This window comes from Papio anubis, chromosome 5, assembly GCF_008728515.1.
Source record: "Papio anubis isolate 15944 chromosome 5, Panubis1.0, whole genome shotgun sequence".
In the NCBI taxonomy this organism is placed as follows: domain Eukaryota; kingdom Metazoa; phylum Chordata; class Mammalia; order Primates; family Cercopithecidae; genus Papio; species Papio anubis.
In genome coordinates, this window is record NC_044980.1 from 71314977 (window position 1) to 71335210 (window position 20234).

At 40.4% G+C, this 20234-nt stretch overlaps 1 long non-coding RNA gene across 2 annotated transcripts in view; it reads right to left on the bottom strand.

Annotated features, from left to right (window-relative positions):
* LOC116274920 overlaps positions 1 to 19458 on the bottom strand; it is a 42749-nt gene extending 23291 nt beyond the window's left edge. Inside the window, exons 1-2 of one of the 2 annotated variants that reach the window (XR_004183749.1) lie at positions 19094 to 19458; positions 9720 to 9796 (exon numbers count right to left, since the gene is read on the bottom strand). This is a non-coding gene — a long non-coding RNA (uncharacterized LOC116274920). Of the gene's footprint in view, positions 1 to 9644; positions 9797 to 19093 lie in introns of those variants that run through there. The other variant, XR_004183748.1, reaches the window with a different exon arrangement.
* Between the last annotated feature and the right edge of the window lie 776 nt (positions 19459 to 20234).

The following is a 20234-nucleotide window of genomic DNA, read 5'->3' on the forward strand; positions in this document are numbered from 1 at the left end:
CTTAGCTTGAAGGGAGAGGGAAAGCAGCTGTGAACACACAGGCATTAATAATTTTGACCCTGTTCACTTTTTATAACACTTCAATTTTCTGGAATAATAGATATGGACAATAGAACTCAGATGATGCAACTGGCTTCTGAGAACTTACTGAAGTTGGGGCAGGAGATCCAGGGAGAATAGGGTCAAAGGCAGAGAGTGATGGGAAGGGCATTCTATCTCTAGTTCTGCAGTGCACGGCAGAGGGCTGGGCCCTGGACTCCCACCACAGGGCAGTGCAGCCAGCCGGCTCATCTCCCTGCTTCCTGCACATTTAAAGAGAAAGCTCAGTACTTACAGCTAAGCATCTGGCTTGACAGCAGGGAACATTCAGTTAATGGTAGTTCAGAGGAACTGCTGTGTTTGCAGCTGTTTCTTCTTGATAAAATAATTGTTGTTTCAAATGGGAAATTATTATGTAGAATCAGAATCAAATGACAAAGCAGTGTCATAGCACAGTTAGATTTACCGGTATATAAATAGGTTTCGGGAAAAGAAGGTATAACATTTTCATGATCATTGTATGATCAAGTATGATCATTGGCCGGGTGCGGTGACTCATGCCTGTAATCCCAGCACTTTGGGAGGCTGAGGTGGGTGGATCACTTGAGGTCAGGTGTTCAAGATCAACCTGGCCAACATGGTAAAATCCTGTCTCTACTAAAAATACAAAAATTAACCAGGTGTGGTGGTGGGCGCCTGTGGTTCCAGCTACTTGGGAGGCCGAGGCAGGAGAATTGCTTGAGCTGGGGAGGCAGAGGTTGCAGTGAGCTGAGATTGCACCACTGCACTCCAGCCTGGGTGAGAGAGGGAGACTCTGTCTCAAAAAAAAAAAAAAAAAAAAAAAGGTGTGGGGTGTGGGGGGAGAAAGGAAAAGAGAAAGTATGATCATTATATATGGTGGATTAGCACTTTCCCAAAGATCCAAAGATAACAATGCTGGGGAGATGTGACATAGGACTGAAGCAGCATGGTCACACATCAATGACTTCACATATTTTCTAACCCCATTTCATGGAAAGCATATACTCTTGAGAATGGTATATGGCAATCTGCTTTGCCCAGACTAAAAGCTCAGTCACTACTAGTAGGTACAGGCAAACTGTTAAAAACAGCTATATGTATTGTTTTTATTTTATTTATTTATTTTTTGAGACGGAGTCTGGCTGTGTCACCCAGGCTGGAGGTGCAGTGGTGTGATCTCAGCTCACTGCAAGCTCTGCCTCCCAGGTTCACGCCATTCTCCTGCCTCAGCCTCCTGAGCAGCTGGGACTACAAGCGCCCGCTGCCATGCCTGGCTAATTTTTCTATTTTCAGTAGAGATGGGGTTTCACTGTGTTAGCCAGGATGGTCTTGATCTCCTGACCTTGTGATCCACCCGCCTCGGCCTCCCAAAGTGGTAGGATTACAGGTGTGAGCCACCACGCCCAGCAGCTATGTGTATTATTTTTAAATATTTCAAAGGTCTTGTGCCAAACGTTAAGCTGTGATTTGCCTGTAGTAACTATTAGCTGAAGAAAGAAATGAATAAACTATTTTTGATTTAGTAGAAAGATTTTTTTCCCTTTAACTCTTTAGTGCCCTCATTCTAGAAAGACACAATGTAACTTTTTTCTTAAAGGATCAGATAGTAGATATTTTTGGCTTGCAGGCTGTATGGTCTCTATTGAGACTACACAGCTCTGGTGTTGTAGTGTGAAAGCAGACACAGACAGTATGTGTACCAATGGGGATAGCTGTGTTCCAGTAAAGCTGTATTTATAAAACAAGAGGCTGGGCTGGGCAGTCGGTTGCTGATGTTGGCTACACTCCCTGTTAGATATCTGGATATCAGAGATTGTTGCTATGGCCTGTGAAAGCAATTCCTAGTCCTTTACAGGTTGTAAACTGGTTCTCATACCTAATAATGTATTCACCTGGTAACAAAAACTTAAATTGACATTCCCGTTTTCTGGAAGACATAAATACTTATAAATTTTCTTTGTTGAACAGAACAGGATTATTGATCTTCAGTCTTCCCCTTGCACGTGAAGGTAAAAAGCAATGGTTGTGTCATAGGTTTAGTTCTCTAGAAGCAAGGAGCAAGGCGGAGCTTTGGAAGCTAGATGTTTTATTAGGAATCAACACTTATGAAAAGTAAGGGAAGGGGCCAGGTGCGGTGGCTCACACCTGTAATTCTAGCACTTTGGGAAGCCAAGGCAGGCTGATTGCCTGAGTCCAGGAGTTCGAGACCAGCCTGGGCAACATGATGAAACCCTGTCTCTACAAAACAAACATACAAACATATATATATATATATATATATATATATAAAAAAAAGCCAGGTATGGTGGTGGGCACCTGTAGTCCCAGCTATTTGAGAGGCTGAGGTAGGAGGATCACTTGAGCCTGGGAGGCAGAGGTTGCAGCAAACTGAGATCACGCCACTGTACTTCATCTTGGGCGACAGAGCGAGACACTGTCAAAAAAAAAAAAGAAAGAAAGAAAGGAGAGAGAGAAAGCAAGCAAGCAAGCAGAGAGAGAGAGAAAGAAAAGGAATGAAGGAAGGAAGGAAGGAAGGAAGAGAGAAAGGGAAGGGAAGGATGTGGGACTGGGTGGAGGGAGAAGTAGAGTTGCTATGCAGATTCAAAAAGCCTCATCTGATCTGGCACAGAATGCTGAGAGAATAGTATCAAGTGGCCAAGACTTTATTATACCGTCACATAGTCATCAGATGCACACAGCCATAGGAAGAGGAAGGCTTCGGGCAAAGTAGCTCTCTGGAAAAAGCTCGTCACTAAAGACATCTGCTGACTGCCTGCCCATTGCTGGGCATCAATTTCTTCTTGAAGAGGCATCTGAGCAGGGAATCTTCATATCTACCACAGAGAGCTAAATGTCTTAAGAAAACAAAAAGTCTGAAAATTTGTCTTACATAAGTTAATATCAGTGATGGAGTAACTTGGAGAAAAACAGCCATAGAGCCAATAAGCAAGTTAATTTCATCCTTTTTATTCTGTTTTCCCTTTTTGTATATAGAAATATCCCTTTTTTTTTGAGATGGAGTTTCACTCTTGTCACCCAGGCTGGAGTGCAATGGTGCAATCCTGGCTTACTGCAACCTCCACCTCCTGGGTTCAAGCGATTCTCCTGCCTCAGCCTCACAAGTAGCTGGGACTACAGGCACACACCACCATGCCCAGCTAATTTTTGTATTTTTGGTAGAGACAGCATTTCACCATGTTGGCCAGGCTGGTCTCAAACTCCTGCTCTCAAGGGAGCCGCCCACCTTGGCCTCCCAAAGTCCTGGGATTACAGGCATGAGCCACTGCGCCAGGCTAGAAGTATTTCTTTTGATGGAGAGAAGAAAACACTGTGGGACACAGATATCATGATGGAGAAATATGTGGACATCTTTTGCTTTCCTCCTCTATTTCCTCACCCACTTTCCCTACCTTGTTAACATGCATCTTCTGTTCTGCCTTCTTCCATTACGCTTCTTACTTTCTCCATTTTTCATTTACTAACTAAATTATACACAAAACTATTAAGTAGCTTCATATATAAAGCAATATCCAGGGCTTATAATGGAAGTAAATTTCACAAACTATATGCAGCATTTCCTTGTTTGGGGCCACTAAGTATAATGCTGCTACAAATATTCATGTACAGGTTTTTGTGTGAATATATGTTTTTAGATATCATGGGTGTATACCCGTGAGTGGAATTGCTGGATTATACAGCAGCACTATATTTAGCTATTTGCAGAACTGCCAAACTGTTTTCTAGAGGGACTGCACAATTTTACATTCCCACCAGCAATATATGAGGGTTCCAGTTTCTCTACATCCTTGTCAACACTAGTATTGTCCATCCTTTTGATTATAGCCTTCCTAGTGGGTCTGAAGTGGTATGTCATTGTGGTTTTGGTTTGCATTTCCCTAATAACTAATGGTGAGCATCATTTCATGCCTTGTTTCTTTCACGATATCTTTTTTTTTTTTTGAGTTTTTAAAAATGGTGGCCCTGGGAATTACAATTAATATAATAACTTACAACAATCCAGTTTGGATCAACAGCAACTTAATTTTAATAGTATACAAAAACTTTGCCCCAATACAGTTCTATTCTGATCTTCTTTCTTTGTGCTATTATTGTCATACAGATTACATATTTATACATTATAAGCCCATAAACACAGTTTTGTAGTTATTGCTTTATGCAATTATCTTTTAAATAAGATAGGAAAGGAAAAGAGTTACATAAACTCTTGCATATTAACCTATATAGTTACCTTTCCTGGTGCTATTAATTTATTTGGGTGAATTTGAGTTACTATCTAGTGCCCTTTGTTTCATCATGAACTCCACTTTCTGTTTTTTAGAGGGGAGGTATGCTAATGAGAAATCTGCTGGTTTTTTTTTTTTTTTTGACAGAGTCTCACTCTGTCACCAGGCTGGAATGCAGTGGCACGATCTCGGCTCACTGCAACCTCTGCCTCCTGGGTTCAAGCGATTCTCCTGCCTCAGCCTCCCGAGTAGCTGGGACTACAGGCATGAACCATCATGCCCAGGTAATTTTTATATTTTTAGTTGAGACGGAGTTCTACCATATTGGCCAGGATGGTTTCAATCTCTTGACCTTGTCATCTGCCCACCTTGGCCTCCCAAAATGCTGGGATTACAGGCATGAGCCACCACGCCTGGCCCTCATTTTTAAAGAGTAGTTTTGCTGGACATAGAATTCTTGGTCAACAGTCTTTCCTTTTTGTTGTTGTTTGTTTTTTGTTTGTTTGTTTGTTTTTGAGATGGAGTCTTGCTCTATCATGCAGGTTGGAGTGCAGTGGTGCTGGAGTGCAGTGGTACGATCTCAGCTCACTGCAACCTCTACCTCCCAGGTTTAAGTGATTCTTGTGCCTCAGCCTCTCAAGTAGCTGGGATTACAGGTGCCTGCCACCATGCCCAGCTAATTTTTGTATTTTTAGTAGAGATGGGGTTTCACGATGTTGGCCAGGCTGGCCTCGAACTCCTGACTTCAAGCGATCCACCATCCTTGGCCTCCTAAAGTGCTGGGATTACAGGCATGAGCCACTGGAATTCTTGTTTGACAGTCTGTCTTTCAGCATCTTGAATATGTCATCCCACTGCCTTCAGGCCTCCATCGTTTCTGATGAGAAGTAAACGGTACATTACACTGAGTATTCCTTGGACTTGATGAGTCAGTTTTTCCCTTGCTGCTTTCTGGATTCTCTCTTTGTCTTTGGACAATTTGCCTGTGATGTGTCTAGATTTAGATCTCTTTGAGCTTATTCTACTTGGAGTTTATTGTACTTCTTGGGTGTGTAGATCAATGTTTTTCAACAAATTTGGTTAGATTTTTGTTATATTTTTTATTTCTTTTTTTCTATCTTTTAAAGGCTCTCATTAAGTATAAGTTGGTATGTTTGATGGTGTCCATAGGTATCTTAGGATCTGTTTGTTTTACTTCCTTTTCTCTCTCTTTTTTTCATTCCTTAGACTGGGTAATCTCAATTGATTCATTCCTTCAATTCACTGATTAATTCTTCTTTCCTCTACCAATTCAAATCTGTGTTGAGCCCATTGAGCATGAGTAATACACTTTTCTTTATTTAAAAATCATATATGTACCATGTAAGCAGTGAATAATTATCTTTTTCACATTGATGTGAAGGTTTCCAAAAAAATTGTATTGTAAGCCAAAAACAAAATATTGTAGAAGGTATAAGTTATATCAGCTACATTTTCAGATCACAAAATGCACTAAATTTACCACTTTAAAATTAAAAAAAACCACTCTTTTAAATAACTATTGGGTCAAAAAAAGAAAATTAAACTGGAAATTACAGATCATTTGAACATTAATGATAATAAAATACATGAAAGTGTTCTTATATTTAGAGGCCAATTTACAGATGCAAATGCTTTTATTATTAAAAAAATTAAAATCTAAGCATCATCTTAAGAATGTGAAAAAAATTGCAAAATTAAAAAAATTAGGCCAGACAGTGTGGCTTATGCCTGTAATCCCAGCACTGCCCAGGAGTTCAAGCCCAGCCTGGGCAGTATGGCAAAACCCCATCTCTACAAAAGACACAGAAAATTAGCCAGGTATGGTGGCACACACCTGTAGTCCCAACTACCTGGCAGGCTGAGGTGGGAGAATCACCTGAATCCGGGAAGTTGAGGCTGCAGTGAGCTGTGATCATACCACTGCACTCCAGCCTGGGCAAAGGAATGAGACCCTGTCTCAAAAAAGAAAAAATAAAAGTAATAAAAGGTGTAGACCTAAATGAATTAGAAAAGAGAAAACGAATCTATAAACCCCCAAAAGTGCTTTTTAAAAAAATACATTTTACGGTTTTGGTCTTGACAATGTTTCTTTATAATGACTAAAAAAATAGACGTATTATGGTCCAAGAAGCTCTTTCACAGACAAATTGGACCACATTGAGGGCCTTACATAGTCTACACTACTATAATTGCTCTCCAAATATAATAGTGCTTAATTTTCAATAGTTTCCACTTAATAATATTTCTGCTTCATTTACACATATGTTGTTTGAATAATCCATACAATAACAATGTGGTTCTATTTTTTCAGCCATCTCTATGGTGAAAGTGTGTCGTGAGCATTTTTAAGCAGAATAAATTAAACAGAATATTGTTAGGAAAGAAGTACGTACTATTTGAAATAGAAAACATAAACATGTTCCTCACTATAACTACGGTTTCTGGACTTTGGATTCTCTGTATCACTAACTGATCTTCTGGACAACTGAACTACTGGAGAATTCCTCCAACCAAGGCTCAGCAGGCACATAATCACACACCAGTGTAACTGGTGGCTCAGGGAAACTGCTGAAACTTGAAAACCGGGTGGGAAGGCGGTAAGCAGCTTCTGCATCTATAGAAGTTTAAATTTGTGCTTGAATCTGGAATCACCCTTGTCTTTTTCCTGAGTCTGGGTACTTTGGTGAACTTTTAAAATCATATTGTTTTAAACAAGTACCTTGCCATTTTTCTTATGGACACATCAAATGGAAAGCAGATGTTTCTGATTGAGTTATTAAATTTTGTTTAACAAATAAATTGCATTATGTCTTTCTAGAATGAGGGCACTACAGAGTTAAAGGGAAAAAAATCTTTCTACTAATTCAAAAATAATTGTTTCTGAGAGACGAGTGCCTTTTTATTCAGTTATTTCCTCACAGGAAATCATGAGACTAGGACCATGCCAGAGGGAACATATAGGTTTAATTTCCTGCTCACTGCATACTGAAAGAAAGACTGAAATGAAACTGCACTGGACCACGGCCGCTTACCACAGGCTGGATGGTTAATGTCTCACATACGATGCCATTTATAATTGAATGAGCCCAAGTTTGGGAAAAGTACTATCGACTACCAGGTTTACTTTGTATAGGTTATGGGGAACAAAGGATCCCTACGAACGAAGATGGGGAAATCTCTCAGAAAATGGTAGACCCTTTGTCAATTTTTTGGAGAAAGAAATAAAGAAGGCCTTGGACTAGGAGAAGAGAGGACTTCACCCTTTCTCTTGGTTGGTGGCAGTGGGGCCTGACAGGGTAAGAAGGACATGATAATGATTTGTGACCATGAAAGATAAGATGGCCTTGGTCACTTGTGACATACTAAAGGCAAAAGAGAGAAATGGCTGCAGGGGATCTCAGTGCAAGACAATGGCTGATCGACTCTAGGACAAATATCTAAATTTCCATTTTATATTTTTTCTTTTGTATGTTTTAATTCCCTTTTAACATTTTCAAGTAAAATTTTAAGTCCTGCTCTCCGTTGTTATCTAAATTGTGTAGCTCTGAGGAATGGGCCTGTATTCATAGTTAAAACAGAGTCATGTAGGAGTGTGAGTTTCTCCCATTCTTCCCTCTCCTCTGAAGTCAAGTTGGTAGTAGTTGTCAGAAGACTGAGTGGGCATCATGGCTGAGTGGAGAGTGTTTTTCACATGCCAGGCAATAGCTAACGTGCAAGTGGATGTTATTGTCAGTGGGAAACAGCTTCTCCATAATATCCCAAGGAGAGGAAATTGGTTAAGGGCTGGGCAGATATTCTAATATTATAGAAGGGATTGATTATCTGTCCAGTAGATATTTTAGTTAGAGTAAGTCAGTCACATAGAAAGAGTCACTCATGCCAGCTAGAATAACTTGGCAATTAAATGGTAGTAGCTTGCGGTACTTTAGACTTATTAATGCCATAGAAAATTCATTTGAGGGAATAAATTACCCATGGTTGATAACTATAATAAAATTATAAGATTATTACCTTTTTGAAAATGTCTAATATTGAGAAAGAATATGACAAGAACAGAACATTGACTTTTGCTACATCAAAAGAAAACTACATTTAAAATGAATGCAGCCTGCTCCCCATACGATTTTTTCCTATAATGTATTTGACAAGATTGGAGGGACTTGCTGGCCATCAAGACATGTAGACTAATGTTTAAATGTCAAAAGCAGATGTTTGGAGTCTCCGTTTATGGATCAAAGGTACAAAGTCCTCCTGTTTCCTAGGAAAATTTGAGAACACTCAAGATTGTTAATAACCCAGTGCTTTCTGTGATTTTTTTGGCATGTCAGGATTCCTATTATGTTGCTTAATACTCCTAAACACATGCTGAGGGGATTATTTGCTTACTACAACAGCACTGTGGGAAACAATTTGATTTACAAAGTACTGTAGTTCTTCAAAGGCATGTTTTAGAAACATAATTAGAGATGGACACAAAGAAGGGAGTGCACACACTATATATATTACAAATACACATACATAAAATATATATTATATATGATATTAAAATATAATATATATAACTTATATAATATTAGAATATAATATATATTGTTCAGCATCAGCTTTGTCTTTTGTGACATTTTTGTATGTTGCAGTTCCACTACTCCATATATATATACACATATATATCTATACACACACACATATATAGATATATAAACACACAGTATCTGCACATTTTGACAATTGCAGAGTGGTAGAATATTACAGCTTGTTTGCACACAATTATGAATTTTACATGAGTCACAACAAATTATATGTACATTGATGTCGTATGGCTATTTTAATGAGCTAGAACAGGCTTGGCAAACTATGGCCTGAGGGCCAAATTTGGCCACGTTCAAATTATCTATGTGCCTGGAGTTAGTCAAACTACAAAGTTTGAGGGCACAGTCCCCAGGAGTGCTCCCACTTCCAACACTAACTGAAAGTTCGGGAGGTTCCACAACCCCCTTCAAGTTTGATAATTTGCTGGAAGGATTCGTAGAAATCACTGAAAGCTATTATACTTATGGTTACAGTTTATCACAGGGAAATAATGCAAATGAAAATTAGCCAAAGGAAGAGACAAAAAGGACACTGTCTGAGAAAGTTCCAAATGTGAAAACTTTTACAGAGATGACCTTCTAGAAGCATTTTGTATCTGTTGATTAAAAATAAATTAATCACAGATTTAATATAATTAATGCCACTACCAATGTTTAGTCCTATGACATTCAAGAGCAAATACTACTGGTAAGGAACAAGGATGATATTTAGAGACTCTCCTTGGTAGGGTTGGATTTAAACCTCTAATTTTGTTTGTTCTGTTTTATTTTGGGAAAAGAGCCAGTAGTAATGGGTTTAGCATACCATCAACCAACTTTTGCTGAGGGCTTCCTTTCAACAAGGCAATTGCCAGGCACACAGGTCTCCAATCTTTCTTGTATCTGTTTCAGACCACAAGGGAGAAAAAAGATGATTTACAAGCCAAGGCACAGAATTATTTCAGTTAAAACAGTTTATTCTAGATCCATAAAGCCAAGTTTTTCAGCTCTAAGCCCAATGAAAATTTTGTTTTCTTTACATACCAATTAAGTCAAAACTAAGCCATATTCTTTCTCCTAAACTTATTTTTTAGCTGTAAAAGTAATGAATGGTTAGCAAATAAGTAGAAATTAAAGCAAAACAAACAAACAAACAAACAAAAAACCTGGCCCGTTGTCTCATCTATCTTTTAATTTTAGCTTTTTAAAATGAAGCCATATACCTGTGTGGACGAATACTCCCCACTCAGCCATGATGCCCACTCAATTTTCTGACAACTGCTACCAACTTGACTTCAGGGGAGAGGGGAGAATGGGGGAAACTCACACTCCTACATGACTCTGTTTTAGCTATGAATACAGGCCCATTCCTTAGAGCTACACAACTTAGATAACAGTCGACAGCAGGACTTAAAATTTTACTTGAAAATATTAAAGGGGAATTAAAACATACAAAAGTATAAAATGGAAATTTAGAGAATGAAGCCATATCTCTTTACACTATTTATTGTACCTTTTTCTGTTCATTATCTTATTTGTTTTTTCATATTATTACAGATTCTTTTTAAACATCGTTTAAATAGTTATGTGATAGTCCATGCATGAATTTTGCATTATTGATTTAACCATTTGACTTTAGTTTTCTGTTTTTCTGAAATAATGTTTTCTGTTTTTTGTTGGGGTAATACATCAGAATGTCATTCCAAAATCTTTTTCTCAAATTGATGCAAGCTGATAAGGTAATCCAGAACCTATCGTCTAACAGATGTCAGCTGCTATTATGACAAAACACATGCATTCACATATAAATGAAATTTAATTATCAAGTCAAATAAGCTTTTTCATTTATACTTTTCTTTATCTTGACAAATACTAAGAAATATTTAATACTACACCTCTGTGATGGTTAATTTTAGATGTCAACTTGACTGGATTGAGGGATGCCTGGATGGCCGATAAAGCATTAAAGCATTGTTTCTGGGTATCTCTACAGGGATTTTTTTTTTTGTAAGAGATTGGTGTGTGAGTTGGTGAACTGAGTGGGGAAGATTCACCTTTAATATGTGCAAGAGGTCCAGATGGAACAAAAAGGTGAAAGGCAAATTCTCTCATTCTCTCTCTTTCTCTCTTGTGGAGTGGAAATATCCTTCTCCTGCCCATGGACATCAGAACTCCAGGTTCCTCAGCCTTTGGATGCCAGGACTTGCACCACTGGCTTCCCAGGGCTTTTGGGCCTTTGGCCTTGACCTGAGAGTTATTCCTTCAGGTTCCTCAGTTCTCAGGCCTTCTGATTTGGACTGAGCCACGTTACTGGTTTCTCTGGTTCTCCAGCTTGCAGATGGACTATTGTGAGATGTCTAAGTCACCATAATTGTGTGAGCCAATTCTTGTAATAAACCCTCTCATCCATCCATCTATCCATCTATCTATCTATCTATCTATCTATCTATCTATCTATCTATCTATCTATCTATCTTATATTCCTTTTGGTTCTATCTCTCTGGAGAACCTTAACTAATAGTCTCCTATGTATGTTTAATGGAACCAGCTTTCCAGAAACATTGCTTGTGAAAGAAACAAAAATCTGTGTTGTCTAGGGTCAGTGAAACTTGTCTTAGTAAATTGTGGCTTGTGGTGGGCAGTCACATGGTCAGAGAATTAGAGGGTGCCCTCTATGAGTCTGCTACCCAGAAAGTATGAAGTATGTTTTTTTCCTTCTTTTTCGTGTTTTAAAAAATTGATACACATTTTGGGAGGCCGAGGGGTGGGCGGATCACCTGAGCTCAGGAGTGGAAGACCAGCCTGGACAACATGGTGAAATCCTGTCTCTACTGAAAATACGAAAAATTAGGCGTGGTGGTGCGTGCCTGTAATCCCAGCTATTCAGGAGGTGGAAGCACAAAAATCACTTGAAGCTAGGAGGTGGAAGTTGCAGTGAGCCAAGATGGTGCCACTGCACTCCAGCCTGGGCAACACAGTGAGACTCTGTCTCTAAATTTAAAAAAATTGATACATAATAATTGTACATAGTTATGGGGTACATGTGATATTTTGATACATGCATACAATGTGTAATGATCAAATCAGGGTAACTAGGGTACCCATCACCTTAAACATTCATCATTTCTTTGTGCTGGGAACAGCACAAAGTTATTTTGAAATATATAAAAAATTATTATTAACGATAGTCACCCTATTGTGCTATTTTATATTTATATTTATTTTTATTTTTGAGATGGAGTTTCACTCTTGTCACCCAGGCTGGAGTGCAATGGCACGATTTCAGCTCACGGCAACCTCCACTTCCAAGGTTCAAGCAATTCTCCTGCCTCAGCATCTGAAGTAGTGGGATTACAGGCATCTGCCACCACACTCGGCTAATTTTTGTATTATTCACCATGTTGGCCAGAATGATCTCGAACTCCTGACCTCAGGTAATCCACCCACCTCAGCCTCCCAAAGTGCTGGGATTACAGGTGTGAGCCACCGCGCTGTGCTACTTTAATGTCAGCTTTGCCTGCTAGCTGGTGGCCTGTACCCCTCCACTTTCTCCTCTTGATGTTACCACTTTTCTCTGTAGAATCCTTCTTGACCACCCTCTTCTTCCACCTAGAAGTGCTTAACGCTGCTCCTACTGCTGCTCAGCCTAACTCCTTGTCTCCATCCTCCCAATATTGAGAGTTACTCATTCTGAAGTGAGGTATTTCTTTGCCCACATGGGACAGAGCTATTTCTTCTCATTTCCTCACGTGCTTCTAGTGATGATAGCTCTTTATTTAGTTTCCTCTCTATTAGGGCTTTTCTCTCCCTGGGAATTTGGCTCGAGTTTCTGAGGGCTGGACAGGAAGGCAATCTGAGTGATGCATTATCACTCTGCATTCAGAACTGTCCTCCCTCTCAGATCTCAGCCTCTGTCCACAGACCAAGTCTGGCTCTCCATCCTCTCCTCTGGGGCTGAACTCTTTCTCTCTCACTGCCTGTGAGGGGATGAAGGGTGAGTTTCTGTTCCCCAGTGGTTTCAGGGCTACTTCCTAGAGGCTGGCTGACGTCTCTCACTGTCTCTCCTGAGACAGTCGTTGGCTGTCTTAAAGTTGCGCTGTGGGTGAGGCTGTCTACAGGCTACCTTGACGTGTTTAGACTTGTCTCAGTTCTCAACTTCTCAGCTTGAGCTAATGTTCTGGGACTCTCACTCCATTTATTTGGAAATTACTGAACTTGATTATTTTTGTGTTAATATTAATTTTTAAAATTTCACACCGTTAAATCTCCATTGAGTGATTTAATGTGATTAATTTCCTCAGAACCTTGCCCAACAAAATAAATGTTTTCTGCTCTTATTTTATAATGTCTGATCTTCCAGTGTCTTTTATGGTGAAAAGGCAGTCATAAAGTAGGCAGAGCGAAAACAATTCTTTTGTAGTTGTATCTTTGAATACACAAGTTTTACTTTTCTTAAGAAATCTCTTAAGAAACTTTTATGTACTATGATCAAATATAGGATCATGGCAAAAATTTAGAACATATGATAAAAACTGTGTTAACAGAGCAAGTCATAAAAAGAGTTTAGAAAAAAAATGCTGTTAAGTGAGTGCAAATCTGATGTGAAAAAATTTATTTAGTTTCATTTATTTTTAAAATTAAAAAAAATTTTTTTTAGATGGAATCTCACTCTGTCACCCAGGCTGGAGTGCAGTGGCGCAATCTCGGCTCACTACAACCTCCGCCTCTGGAGTTCAAGCGATTTTTGTATCTCAGCCTCCTGAGTAGATGGGATTACAGGCATGCGCCACCACGCCCAGCTAATTTTTGTATTTTTTCAGTAAAAACAGGGTTTCAGCATGTTGGCCAGGCTGGTCTTGAACTCCTGACCTCAAGTAATCCGCCCACCTCAGCCTCCCAAACTGTTGGGATTACAGGAGTGAGCCACCATGCCCTGCCAAATTTATTTAGTTTTAATTCCATCCTTTCATCCATCCATCCCTGCAGTCATTCAGTTTCTACCTTATATCAGACACTGTGCTAGGTATCAAGGATATGAAAATGATTCAGGCATGGTGTGTGCCCCAGAGGTATATATCATCTAAAAGCAGACAGAGATGTGTTAAGAGGTGTTGTAGAAACACCATTTGTGCCCCACATCACATTCCTTTGGCAACCTCTGACTTAGGCCACAGCTGCAGTAGATGGTAATGGTACATAGTGATGGCTTCTTCTTGCTAGGTCACTTTGAGTTACTCAGCTTTTCTGCTTCAGGGCTTTCCCTGAAGCTACTTGATTGCCGTGTGTGTGTGTGTGTGTGTGTGTGTGTGTGTGTGTGTGTGTGTGTGTAATTTACACCCCAGGGTCGGGGGAATCTGAGCCAATGAGGACAAGAGTTGGTATAAATGCCCCTGGTTCCTCATGTTTCAAAGGCCAATTCTAAGAAACACTCTACATGGTTCCTCAGCAGATGCCCCTGGGACTGAGCCTCGCTCACCCTGCAGTTGTAACCTGCTTAACAATTTAGCTTTTATTGTCTTTCCCTGTTACCTGTCTCATTCTCCACTCTCTCTCACTCTGGCTTCCTGGGAACATCATCCCAATTAATGATTTGTACCCAAATCTCTTGTCACTTGCACCCAAGGTCCTGCTTTTGGGCAGAACCCACTTATAAGATTAGTACTAGAAGAAAATTTTTTTTTTTTTTTTTTTTCCCGAAACGGAGGCTCGCTTTGTCGCCCAGGCTGGAGTGCAGTGTCAGGATCTTGGCTCACTGCCTCCCAGGTTCACACCATTCTCCTGCCTCAGCCTCCTGAGTAGCTGGGACTACAGGCGCCCACCACCATACCTGGCTAATTTTTGTATTTTTTTAGTAGAGAAGGGGGTTTCAGTGTGTTAGCCAGGATGGTCTCCAACTCCTGACCTTGTGATCCACCCACCTTGGCCTCCCAAAGTGCTGGGATTACAGGCGTGAGCCGCTGCGCCGGGCCTTTTTTTTTTTTTTTGAGACAGGGTCTCATCACCCAGGCTGGAATACAGTGGAGCAAACACAGCTCACTGCAACCTCCACCTCTAGGACACAGGCAATCCTCCCACCTCAGCCTCACAAGTAGCTGGGAATACAGGCACAAGCCATCACGCCTAGCTAATTTTTGTATTTTTTTTTTTATAGCGATGGGGTTTCACCATGTTGCCCAGGCTGGAAAATACTCTCTATAGATGATAAAGATATAAGCAGAGTTCTCTGATAATTAATTTCTGGGGTAAGAATTGCCAGGAAAGACCATAGGCCAATTGCAGGAGCCAGAGAAAGGGAGAAATTTGAAATTGATCATTGACAAATAAGATCTTCCAATTTATTTAACTATGGCTCAAGATGAGATATTAACCATAGCCACAGGGTAATATAGAGGAGGCTAATTTGCATATCTCTTGTTATTCGGATTAGTTATATCTGCCTGAGGCCTTCTGGGGCTTCTAGATGAGTCAGTGACAAGTTGGAGTTAATGCCCAGTCCTAGGACTAAGCAGTTTTTAGAACAAAAAATAGGAACAGGTCTATGCTTTCACTTCTGAAACCATTTCTTGATCAGGAAGGATGCTTTTAAGCAGGAGAATGTCAAGGTGCCCAGGCTTGGCTTAGTGATAATGGTTGTGATGAGGGATGAAAGGACAGTTTGCTTGTGACACAGCATGGTGGCTTTTTACTGTCTTCTAACCAAGCTTCCAAAGGAACTTCTGCCAAATTACATGAGAGAAGGACTGAAAATTTAAAGGGAACATCAAAAGGAAAAGTTATGATTCATCAAAGCATTGTAAAAAACTAAAATAATAAAGGCCTCCCTGTGGAAGACCAATTTTCTAGCAGAGCCTAATGTCTTGGCTAAGGCCCCCCGGAGAATATGAGGTATGAGCAGGTCCACACTGGTGTTAATGGAGGGAACAATGTCTGCTCTCAGGTCCAGATCCTAAAACCATGCCAAGTGGCAGGCAGAACGATCAAGGTTCCTGAGGCCACAGATGGAGGGAAACCCCAGGGACTGGTCAGATGAAGGGAGGTGATGCAGTGGAGGCAGGCGAGAGAACTGGAGATTATGAGTATAATTATCCACATCTCTGTCACTGTTTCTCCCCAGTTATCTTGTAGTTGCACATTGGGGAAACATGAGTTACAGTGGTGTGCTTAATAAGTAAACAAAATTGTGTCACTTCTCTAAAAACAACAAAAACATGGAATTCTCTACTTGGGCAGAATAATAAAAGCCTACTATAGAATACGAAGACAATATAAAACCCCAAATATGAGGCCTTTATTTTGCATAATAATTCTTAAAATAACCCTCATATTTACTTCACTTTTCCAAATTCCCATTGTTCACATTTGTAAAATGAAGATAATGATACTTAACCTCCCAAAATTATGTTGTTATACAAGAAAATATCTCTTTCACCTCCAGCATTTCAGTGCCTGACTTATGCCAAGTGTTCAAGAAATTTCAGCTGTTTCTACTCTCTCCTCACATAAGGCAGGGAAGATAATAGCATTGTAAATAAACCTGATTTCTTTTTTTGAAAACTCTCAGCTTTAAAGCAGAAAGGGAGAACCAGGAAGTAACATTTCTTTCCTTAAAGGCTTCATAATCTGATTTGGGGGTATTTCTTCGGGGAGATCAGAAAGTGGGTTAGATTACTATGATTATTTTCTCTCTTACAAGAGTCCCTTGAAGATTTATGGCTAATAGGCAATTTAAGAATTGTAAACTGTCTTTACTTTTATGAGGACTTTTGTGAAGTTGCATAGACATTAGGTGATAGCAAGTATGATTATAAAATTTAAGGTTCATGAACCAAACAAAGTTCAGTTTTCTTAAAATATACCCAGATAAAAATAAAAGTAGTCCTCTTTCTTAGTCTTCACATACATATAAAATTGAGTATTCAAAGTAGTCACAGGCCGGGCGCAGTGGCTCAAGCCTGTAATCCCAGCACTTTGGGAGGCCGAGACGGGCGGATCACGAGGTCAGGAGATCGAGATCATTCAGGCTAACACGGTGAAACCCTGTCTCTACTAAAAAGTACAAAAAACTAGCCGGGCGAGGTGGCGGCCGCCTGTAGTCCCAGCTAATCGGGAGGCTGCGGCAGGAGAATGGCGTAAACCCGGGAGGCAGAGCTTGCAGTGAGCTGAGATCCGGCCACTGCACTCCAGCCTGGGCGACAGAGTGGGACTCCGTCTCAAAACACACACACACACACACACACACACACACACACAACAAAGTAGTCACAGGACTGTAATACTTAAACTTACAGTGTGTTAAATATGATCACTGATAAATGCCTCCTTAATATTTAGGTGTATATGTATATAATCATAGGTACACACATATATGTAATAATATCTATCTTATAAAATGAGAATACTTTCACCATAAAATTTTTATGGAGATCATTCTAGGAAATAAAAAGAGCTTTATAGTTAGTGCTATTTTGTGAATATTTGTGTCCCTTCCAAACAGATACGCTGAAACCCAATTTCCAGTGTAATAGTTTTTTGTTTTTTGTTTTTTGTTTTTTGTTTTTTGAGACGGAGTCTCGCTCTGCCGCCCAGGCTGGAGTGCAGTGGCCGGATCTCAGCACTCCAGTGCAATAGTTTTAAGAGACGTGGATTTGGCCAGGCACTGTGGCTCATGCCCGTAATCCCAGAACTTTGGGAGGCCGAGGCAGGTGGATTGCCTGAGCTTAGGAGTTCTCGACCAGCCTGGGCAACACAGTGAAACCCTGTGTCTACTAAAATACAAAAAATTAGCCAGGTGTGGCAGCATGTGCCTATAGTTCCAGCTACTTGGGAGACTGAGACAGGAGAATAACTTGAACCCAGGAGGCAGAGGTTTCAGTGAGCTGAGATTGTGCCACTGCACTCCAGCCAGGGTGACAGAGTGAGACTCCATCTCAGTCAGTCAGTCAATCAATAAAAGAGATGTGGACTTTAAGAGGACTTTAAGAGGCAATGAGGTCATGAGGGCGGAGCTCTCATGAATGGAATTAGTGGCCTTAGAAAAGAGGCCTAAGGGAGCTTGTTCAACCCTTCCACCATATAAGGATGCAACAAGAAAGTGCCATCTACAAAGCAGAGAGCAAGCCCTAACCGGATGCTAAATGGGTTAGTGCCTTGGTTGTTGCAGGAAGTCAGGGACCCCAAACGGAGGGACTGGCTGAAGCCATGGCAAAAGAACATAAATTGTGAAGATTTCATGGGCATTTATTAGTTCCCTAAACTAATACTTTTATAATTTCTTACTCCTGTCTTTACTGTAATCTCTGAACATAAATTGTGAAGATTTCATGGACACTTATCACTTCCCCAGTCAATACCCTTGTGATTTCCTATGCCTGTCTTTAATCTCTTAATCCTGTCACCTTCTTCATAAGATGGGGAGGATGAATGTCGCCTCAGGACCCTGTGATGATTGTGGCAACTGCACAAATTGTTTATAGAGCATGTGTGTTTGAACAATATGAAATCTGGGGATCTTGAAAAAAGAACAGGATAACAGCAATGTTCGGGGAACAAGGGAGGTAACTTTGAACTGCCCACCGGTGAGCTGGACAAAACAGAGCCATATTTCTCCTCTTTCAAAAGTAAATGGGAGAAATATCACTGAATTCTTTTTCTCAGCAAGGAACATCCCCGAGAAAGAGAATGCACCCTGAGGGCAGGCCTAAGAACAGCCCCCTTAGAAGCGTGCAGTCTTTTATGGTCGAAGCTGAAGGGATGAAATAAGCCCCGGTCTCCTGTAGTGCTCCCAGGCTTATTAGGATGAGGAAAATTCCCGCCTAATAAATTTTGGTCAGACAGGTTGTCTGCTCTCAAACCCTGTTTCCTGATGAGATGTTATCAATGACAAGTGCCCAAAACTTCATTAGCAATTTTAATTTCGCCCCATCCTGTGGTCCTGTGATCTCGCCCTGCCTCCACTTGCTTTGTGATATTTTATTACCTTGTAAAGTATGTGATCTCTGGGACCCATACCCTATTCGTGCACTCCCTCCCCTTATGAAAATTGCTAATAAAAACTTGCTGGTTTTACGGCTCGGAGAACATCACAGATCCTGCTGACATGTGATGTCTCCCCCGGACACTCAGCTTTAAATTTCTCTCTCATGCTCTTTCCCTTTATTTCTCAAACCAGCCGAGACACTTAGGAAATGGAAAAGAACTCACGTAACCATCGGGAGTGGGTTCTCCCGATACTTGGTCTTGAACTTCGCACTCTCCAGAACTGTGAGAAATACGTTTATGCTTATGAACTACCCATCTAAGGTATTTTTTAATAGCAGCTGAATGTGCCAAGAGAGTTAGTTTTTGCATTTCATTGACCCATACCATTTGAAATGCTTCCATGGTGTTTCTATGAAATCATCATTTAGAATTCAGAATTTCTGTCCTGAAGTTATCATAACTGCACAATTCTCTTTGTATTAATTACCACAATGGTTGCTCTCTCGGCCAGGCATAGTGTCTCATACCTGTAATCCCATGCTTTAAGAGGCCCAGGTGGGAGCATTTCTTGAGGCTGAGAGCTCCAGACCAGCCAGGGCAACATAAAAAGACCCTATCTCTACAAAATTATTTTAAAAAGTTAGCCAAGCATGGTGGTGGGTGCCTGTAGTCCTAGCTACTTGGGAGGCAGAGGCAGGAGGATTACTTGAGTCCAGGAGTTTGAGGCCACAGTGAGCTGTGATTTTGCCACTGCACTCCAGGCTGGGCAAGAGACTGAGACCGTGTCTCTAAAAAATAAATAAAATAGTTGCTCTTAATCTTATCTTTAAGCTTATTCTGACCAAAGATTTTAAGTGGCAATCCCTTTTATAAGCAAAGGTGCAATTATTTATTCAGCACCTAATATGAGTAGGATGCTGATATGGTTTGAATTTGTGTCCCTGCCCAAATCTCATGTTGGATTTTAATTCCTAGTGTTGGAGGACGCCTGGTGGGAGGTAATTTGATTATGGGGGCTGACTTCCCCCTTTCTGTTCTTTTGATAGTGAGTGAGTTCTAATGAGTCCTGGTTGTTTAAAAGTGTGTAGCATCTCCCCCTTCTCGCTCTGCCTCCTGCTCCAGCCATGTAGGATGTACCTGCTTCCCTTTCACCTTTCACCATGATTGTAAGTTTCCTGAGGCCTCCCCAATCATGGACCAATTAAATCTTTTTTCTTTATAAAGTATCCAGTCTCAGGTAGTTCTTTATAGCAATGTGAGAACAGAGGAATACAGAAGCTATGCTAAAAAAATGAAATGTCTTCCTGCCTTCAGAAGCTCATATAATGGAGATAGAGAGACAGATACATTCATTCATTCACTC